The following is a 9,356-nucleotide window of genomic DNA, read 5'->3' as shown; positions in this document are numbered from 1 at the left end:
CTCCCGTGTGCAAACCCCGCCGGAGGGAAACCCGGCACGCGGAGGCTCCCGTATATCGACTGTTGCGCAGGGCCACCTGAGCTCCACGAGGCCGTCCGACCCGGCTGTCCGACCCGGCCGTCCGACACGGCTGTCCGACCCGGCCGTCCGACACGGCTGTCCGACCCGGCCGTCCGACCCGGCTGTCCGACCCCGCTGGCCGATATCGGTTCCACGAGGTTTCCGACACGGCGACACGCGCTTCCGCCTGAACTGTAGGCCGATTATAATTGACTGATACATGTATATAGCTGCATGTCGTCTGAGGGATCTTGGGGAACGGTCGCGTGTGTGCGCCGTTTTCTATATGTTATGTGCGTGAATACATGTCTGGTGTGTGTTTGTGCTTCAGCGTGCTGCTTCTTCCTCTTTCTGGAGTGATCCTGCACCCAATAACATCACACTGATATGCTTCTTAAAGGGGTCTAATTTTATTTTTCATTGCGGAATCGCAAGCGCGCGGAGCGCCGCGTGTATACCGCGGCCTCTAGCAATATGGCCGCCGGTAGCTTCACGCGCTCCCGTAGGCAGTGGCTGGGACTGCCACTCAAGAAGTTGAAGTGTATAACCCCCTTGCAAAAAAACTACAGCATCGTTGCTAATAGATTGTTGGCTTCTATATGGATGGAACGAGGCCCACGACGGCACCCTGTCTTCTAACGCGTTCTTATGTTTGCGTTCGCATCTCTGTCTTGTAGGGACGCGTGCCGTAACATGCTGCACATGTACTTACGTTGAGCGTAAGTAAAGCGAGAAACTCTATTCTAAACTGTCTGTTCTGTAACTTGTGCAGTAAACCCATGTTCATTGTAGCGTTTGTTTCCAAGAGTAGGTGTAAGCAGGAAAATGTTCGCTCACACACGCAAACACACAAATACCGTCGCAAGCACACACGCACGCACTCTCTCCCTCGCACGAACGCACACTCTCCTCCTCACACGCACACACTTTGTCCATCGCCCGCGCAGACACACAAACACGCACACTTTTGTCCCCAGGCATGCATGCTGGAATACGAACACGCACTGTCGCATGCGTGCACATTCACGCGTCGCCATGCATGCACCGCAAGCATGCAAGCGCACACACGCATACACTAACACGCGCGCACACGTTCACGCACGCCCAGATGCAGGCATTCACACACGCCGCCAACGCGCACACGCGCATACGAGCACTCGCGCGCATGCATATGCAAATACGGAGGCACTAGCACGCCCACACAGTATCGCTCTCCCTCGCTCACGCACGCTCACACACACGCACACTGTCTCTCCCTCGCGCATACACACGTTCTCTCTCTCTCGCATGCAAACGCCCTCTCCCTCACACGCACGCGCTCTCTTTCTCTCTATCCGTCGTACACGCGCACGCACACATCCACACACACACACACAATACGCACGCACAGACATCAATGCGCACACAAACAAGCACACATTTGTTCGCACTCGTGCATGCTGAAGCTCGTTGGCAAGCGTACACGTTCACACGTGCCCACGCATGCACCGCAAGCAAGCGCACACGCGCACGCACACGCAGGCATGCACACACACATATACGCACTCGCGCGCTTACAAACCCAAATACCGAGGCACACGCCCGCACACACATACACAGAGCCCACAGGCACATACAACCATACCCAGGCCCGCTGAGGACATGCACACGCATAATCACTGTATACCATCTCGGCTGACTCTCAAAAACCTGCGCGTGCTAACAGACTTCATGACACACCCTCTACCATTACCGTCTCAACGCCAACCCTCTACCATTACCGTCTCAATGCCAACTGCAATAAACCGCCTCACGGTTGAAACTTGGCGCTTCTTCAAGCCAATGTGACCTCTGCCGGGAGTGTGCAAAACGATTTCCTCCTGTCGTGGGACTTACCGCCCCCCTCTGACCTGATTTAACTGCTTTAACGCACCAGCAATGTTCCGACTAATGCCAAAATGCATAGGTTGTTAGGAGGGACTGCCCATTTGTTGTAGTCAGTTGAAACTTCTTGACCCTCGGCCGATATTCTGAAATATAACTTTGAAAAAATGTTTTCTCATTGAGTTACACTTGGGCATTGCTGTGAAGTTCCGAAGGTGAATGTTCAGAATTCCTGGACATGCCCGGCAGCAGTGCAAGCCCAAGAGCAATGCCTTGATCACCATCAGCCCATGTTATGCCCACTGCAGGGCGAAGGCCTCTCCTTGCAATCTCCGATTACCCCTGTCCTGCGCCAACCGATTCCAGCTTTCGTCTGCGAATTTCCCAATTTCATCACCCCACCTAGTTTTTTGCCGTCCTCGACTGTGCTTCTCTTCTCTTGGCACCCATTCTGCAACCCCAATGGTCCACCGGTTATCTAACCTACGCATTACATGGTCTGCCCAGCTTCATTTTTTTTCTCCTAATGTCAACTAAAATATCGGCTACCCGCATTTTCTCTGATCCAAACCGCTCTCTTCCTGTCTCTTAACGTTACGCCTAACATTATTCGTTCCATTGCTCATTGCGCAGTTCTTAACTTCTTCTCGAAGTTATTTGCAAACCTCTAAGTTTCTGCCCCATATATTAGCACTGGTAGAATGCATTGATTGTCCACTATTCAATGTTCTGTTCAATGCTAGTGCTAAGCTTCCAGTCCGGATATGACAATGTCTGCGTATGCACTACAACCTATTTTTATTCTGTAAATTTGCTTGTCATGATCAGAGCACCCTGCGAGTAATTGACTTAGGTAAGACTCTAGAGGCTGACTGGCGAGCGTGCTCTCGTTCCCTTGCTATTGATCATTATCTTTCTCTTCTGCATATTAGTCTTCAAACCTACTGTTACACTCTGTCTGGTAAGGTCCGCAATCGTTTGCTGTCACTCGTCTCCAATGTTGCTGAACGGGACAATGTCATCTGCAAACCGAAGGTTGCTTAGATACTCGCCATTGATCCTCCCTCGTAAGCCTTCCCAGTTTAACAGCTTGAATGTTTCTTCCAATCATGCAGTGAACTGCACTGCAGAGATTGTCTTCTTGCCTGACGCTTTTCTTTACAGGTATTTTTTTTAACTTTTCCTGAGGTGAACCAAGGTAGCTGTGAAATTTTTGCAGGTATATTGCCCGATATTCACGTAAGCTTCCTGTAATCTTTGATTACGCAATGCCTGTAGGAGTGCTGGTGTCTCTACTGAATAAAATGGCTTTCCATAATCTCTAAAGCCATATAGAAAGGTTGATTGTACTCTGCAGATTTCTGGCTCACCTGATTGATGACATGGATGTGAACCATTGCGGAAGTTTCTGCCCCATATGTTAGCACTGGTAGAATGCATTGATTGTCCGCTTTCTGTTCAATGATAGTGGTAAGCTTCCAGTCAGGATGTGACAATGTCTGCGTATGCACTCAAACCCATTTTTATTCTCTAAATTTGCTTGTCATGATCAGAGCACCCTGCGAGTAATTGACATAGTTAAGACTCTAGAGGCTGACTGGCGAGCGTGCTCTCGTTCCCTTGCTATTGATCATTATCTTTCTCTTCTGCATATTAGTCTTCAACCCTACTGTTACAGTCTGTCTGGTAAGGTCCGCAATCGTTTGCTGTCACTCGTCTCCAGTGTTGCTGAACAGGACAATGTCATCTGCAAACCGAAGGTTGCTTAGATACTCGCCATTGATCCTCCCTCGTAAGCCTTCCCAGTTTAACAGCTTGAATGTTTCTTCCAATCATGCAGTGAACTGCACTGCAGAGATTGTCTTCTTGCCTGACGCTTTTCTTTACAGGTATCTTTTTTAACTTTTCCTGAGGTGAACCAAGGTAGCTGTGAAATTTTTGCAGGTATATTGCCCGATATTCACGTAAGCTTCCTGTAATCTTTGATTACGCAATGCCTGTAGGAGTGCTGGTGTCTCTACTGAATAAAATGGCTTTCCATAATCTCTAAAGCCATATAGAAAGGTTGATTGTACTCTGCAGATTTCTGGCTCACCTGATTGATGACATGGATGTGAACCATTGCGGAAGTTTCTGCCCCATATGTTAGCACTGGTAGAATGCATTGATTGTCCGCTTTCTGTTCAATGATAGTGGTAAGCTTCCAGTCAGGATGTGACAATGTCTGCGTATGCACTCAAACCCATTTTTATTCTCTAAATTTGCTTGTCATGATCAGAGCACCCTGCGAGTAATTGACATAGTTAAGACTCTAGAGGCTGACTGGCGAGCGTGCTCTCGTTCCCTTGCTATTGATCATTATCTTTCTCTTCTGCATATTAGTCTTCAACCCTACTGTTACAGTCTGTCTGGTAAGGTCCGCAATCGTTTGCTGTCACTCGTCTCCAGTGTTGCTGAACAGGACAATGTCATCTGCAAACCGAAGGTTGCTTAGATACTCGCCATTGATCTTCCCTCCTAAGCCTTCCCAGTTTAATAGCTTGAATATTTCTTCCAATCCTGCAGTGAACTGCACTGCAGAGATTGTCTTCTTGCCTGACCCTTTTCTTTATAGGTATTTTCTTTACTTTTCCTGAGGTGAACCAAGGTAGCTGTGAAATTTTTGTAGGTATTCTGCCCGATATTCACGTAAGCTTCCTGTAATCTTTGATTACGCAATGCCTGTAGGACTGCTGGTATCTCTATGAATGAAATGGCTTTTCATAATCTCTAAAAGCATACAGAAAGGTTTATTGTACTTTGCAGATTTCTTGCTTACCTAATTGATGACATGGATGTGAACCATTGCGGAATATCCCTCCCTGAAGCCAGCCTCTAATCTTGGTTGGGTGAAGTAAAGGGTTGCGCTTATTTTATTGGAAAATATTTTGGTGATTATTTTATGCAATACTTGAAGTAAGCTAACGGGCATATTATTTTTCAATTTTTTAACGTCTCCCTTTTTGTGGATTAGTATAATGTTGGCATTCTTCTAGTTCTCTGGAACCCTGAACGTCGTGAGACATTTCGTATAGAGGGCCGCAAGCTTTTCAAGCCTAGGTCATCCATCTTTGATTAAATCGACTGTTATTCCATCTTCTCCTGCCGGGTTTCCCGGTTTCATATCTTGCAAGGCCCTTCTAACGTCATCGCTAGTTATAGAAGGAGCCTCTGTAACTTGTTCATTAGCACTTCGAATGGAGGTATCGTGGCTGTTCTGGATTCTGTACAGGTCAGTGTAGAATGTTTCCGCTGCTTTTATTGTATCTTCGATATAGCTGACAACATTACGCTCCTTATCTTCAGTGTATATATCTTAGCTTGTCCTATGCCACATTTTCTTGTCATTGATTTTATGCTGCGTCCATTTTTGCTGCTTGCTCAGTTTTCTCAAGTTATAATTTCGAATATCCTTTACTTTCTCCTTGTTGATCAGTTTTGACAGTTTCGTGAATTCTACCGGATCTCTTGAGTTTAACACAGTCGTTCTTTGTCGTTTCTTTATTAGGCCATTCGTTACTACGGAGAGCTTATCTACTGGTTGCCTTGTTGCCTTACCTCCCACTTCAAATGCTGCTTGTGAAGAAGGCATAGTTATGGTTTCCTTCGTTACGTCTTTGTCATCTTCATCTCTTGGTTCTAAGGATACATATTTGTTTGCAAGTACCAGCGTGAAATGGTCTGTTTTACCCTTACTGTGTCTATACTGGCCTAATTCTTCTTGACCAGTCTTACTCGTTCTCTCTTCTTATTGAGGTCAACCCTAGACCTCACGAACCCATGATGACTCCCCTTTACCTTACCTAACTCTTCTACGCCCGGCACTATGCTGAGATAGCCAGAAAGTAAGAAATCTATTACATTTCTTGTTTTTCCATGAGTGCTTTTCCAGGTCCACTTTCTATTGCTATACTTCCTGAGAACTTGTTCATTATTCGGAGCTTATTCGTGTCCGCGAATTCTACCACCATCTTTCCCCTAGTGCTCCTAGAATCGGTGCTGTAGTGGCCAACTGCTTGTCCACCAGCCTGATTTTTGTCCCTTTTTGCACTGAAGCCGCCCATGGCCAGAGCATACTGAGTTTGCACTTTTCTCATGGCTAGTTCCACATCTTCATGAAACTTCTATTTTTTTATCTTCATGAGGGGTGGTCAGCGAGCAGGCTTCTATTACGTTTATTCTATACCTCCTATGTAGCTTTAATACGACTACTGCTACTCTCTCAATACTACTGCGGAATTCGTGAATGTTGCCTGCTACTTCGTTATGGATTATGAATCCTACCCCGTATTGCTTCTTATCTCGTTGTCCTCTATAGCAGTGTCATCATCATCATCATGAGCCTGTTTACGCCCACTGCAGGGCAAAGGCCTCTCCCATACTTCTCCAACTACCCCGGTAATGTACTAATTGTAGCCATGTTGTCCCTGCAAACTTCTTAATCTCATCCGCCCACCTAACTTTCTGCCGCCCCCTGCTACGCTTCCCTTCCCTTGGAATCCAGTCCGTAACCCTTAATGACCATCGGTTATCTTCCCTCCTCATTACATGTCCTGCCCATGCCCGTTTTTTTTTTTTTTTTGTTGATTTCAACCAAGGTGTGATTAACTCGCGTTTGTTCCCTCACCCAATCTGCTCTTTTCTTATCCCTTAACGTTACACCTATCATTCTTCTTTCCATAGCTCGTTGCGTCGTCGTCAATTTAAGTAGAACCCTTTTCGTAAGCCTCCAGGTTTCTGCCCCATACGTGAGTACTGGTAAGACACAGCTGTTATACACTTTGCTCTTGAGGGATAATGGCAACCTGCTGTTCATGATATGTGAATGCCTGCCAAACGAACCCCAGCCCATTCTTATTCTTTTCATTATTTCAGTCTCATGATTCGGATCCGCAGTCACCACCTGCCCTAAGTAGATGTATTCCCTTACCAATTCCAGTGCCTCGCTACCTATCGCAAACTGCTGTTCTCTTCCGAGACTGCTAAACATTACTTTATTTTCTGCAGATTAATTTTTAGACCCACCCTTCTGCTTTGCCTCTCCAGGTCAGTGAGCATACATTCCAGTTGGGGCCCTGAGTTACTAAGCAAGGCAATATTATCAGCGAATCGCAAGTTACTAAGGTATTCTCGATTACCTCTTATCCCCAATTCTTCCCAATCCAGATCTCTGAATACCTCCTGTAAACACGCTGTGAATAACATTGCAGAGATCGTACCTCCCTGCCTGACGCCTTTCTTTATTGGGATTTTGTTGCTTTCTTTGTGGAGGACTACGGTGGCTGTGGAACCGCTATAGATATCTTTCAGTATTTTTACATACGGCTCGTCTGCAGCCTGATTTCGTAATGCCTCCATGATTGTTGAGGTTTCGACTGAATCAAACGCTTTTTCGTAATCAATGAAAGCTATATATAAGGGTTGGATATATTCCGCACATTTCTATATCACCTGATTGATAGTGTGAATATGGTCTATTGTTGAGTAGCCTTTACGGAATCCTGCCTGGTCCTTTGGTTCACAGAAGTCTAAGGTGTTCCTGATTTTAATTGCAATTACCTTAGTAAATACTTTGTAGGCAACGGACAGTAAGCTGATCGGTCTATACTTTTTCAAGTCTTTGGCGCCCACTTCCTTATGGATTAGAATTATGTTAGCGTTTTTCCAAGGTTCTGGTATGCTTGAAGTCATGAGGCATTGTGTATACAGGGTGGCCAGTTTTTCTAGAACAATCTGCCTACCATCCTTAGACAAATCTGCTGTTACCTGATCCGCCCCAGCTCCTTTCCCCCTTTGCATAGCTCCCAATTCTTTACTTGCTTCTTCCGGCGTTACTTGTGGGATTTCAAATTCCTCTAGACTATTCTCCCTTCCATTATCGTCTTGGGTACCACTGGTACTGTATAAATCTCTATGGAACTCTTCGGCCACGTGAACGATCTCATCCATATTAGTAATGATATTGCCGGCTTTGTCTCTTAACGCATACATCTTATTCTTGCCTATTCCTAGCCTCTTCTTCACTGCTTTTAGGCTTCCTCCGTTCCTGAGAACATGTTCAATTCTATCCATATTATACTTCCTTATGTCAGCTGTCTTGTGCTTGTTGATTAACTTGGAAAGTTCTGCCAGTTCTATTCTAGCTGGCAGTGTACGTAGCCGTGTACGTAGCCGTTACTCAGCACAGTATAAGCCTAGCCAGTTCTTCTGCCCTCACTAAGGCCAATGATTTGCCACACAATGCTTGATAGTTCCTCAAAGAGTCCTGCTAAGCTAGTTTCACTCGAGAGGGTTCTTGTATTGAACGTTGCCAGGTTCCGTTTCTAGTGGCAGCCTGTCCTAGCGGCGACCTATGTGACGGTGACGCAATGACGATGATGGTATAGCAACGGCGGCATTACAACGATTGAACGACGATTGCATGACTACGATGGAATTACGGACAAGAAATGACGTAGATGTAGCGACGAACGTTGTGTGACGACGACGGAATTACGACAACGGGATGACGAGAGTCAGATGGCGAACTTACAGAGATCACAATGGGTCGACTGCGACGGAAAACGACGACGGTGTGACACCGAATACGTGATGACGGCTGTATGATGACGATGCAGTGATGTCAATGGCATGACAACATGCATACAAAGGCACGACGACGAGAGTATATTTACAATGGCGTGATACTGTCTGTATCAAGAAACCTGTATGATGACGATGACTTGATCACGACGGCATGACGAGAGTCGAATGATTAAATTGTAGTGACAATGATGGCAAGATCAGGAACGGCAAACCGGAATGACGGAATCTGTATGACGATGATGGCGGGACCCTTGGATGATGGTACTGAAACGACGACACTTAAAAAACGACAGCGTGCTGACCGCGCGATGACCACACTGTGTGACGACCATGGCGTGATTACTACGGCAGGACGATAGTCGGGTAGCAAAGCTGTAAGTACCACGACGTAACGACTACGCTGATATCACGACCCCGAACCCATGCCAATCGGCACAAGCTATTAGGGAACTTTGGCCACTGGGTCAAAGTAGAAGGTGGGATGACGAAAGCATGGCGAAAGTCAGATCACGAAGCTGGAATGTGGACCATTGTATGACTACGACGGCATCACTATGGAGGTGTGGCCACGAATGCCTGACGATTCTAGGACGATGATTGCCTGAAAATGACGGCACGGCGAGTGTCCGATTTCAAAGCCTGAATGACGGCGACACAACTGCCACTACGCCATCACGACCACGAAACCGCACCTCGTGGACCAAGCTGTTAAACAACTTGAGTCATCAGGTCGGGATAGAACGCATGACGACGACATGACCAGAGGGACATATCACGAAGCTGCAACTGACGGCAATGGGACGACCACG

This window comes from Dermacentor andersoni, chromosome 3, assembly GCF_023375885.2.
Source record: "Dermacentor andersoni chromosome 3, qqDerAnde1_hic_scaffold, whole genome shotgun sequence".
Classification (NCBI taxonomy): domain Eukaryota; kingdom Metazoa; phylum Arthropoda; class Arachnida; order Ixodida; family Ixodidae; genus Dermacentor; species Dermacentor andersoni.
The sequence above is the reverse complement of the archived record's forward strand: the minus strand, read 5'-3'. Positions refer to the sequence as shown.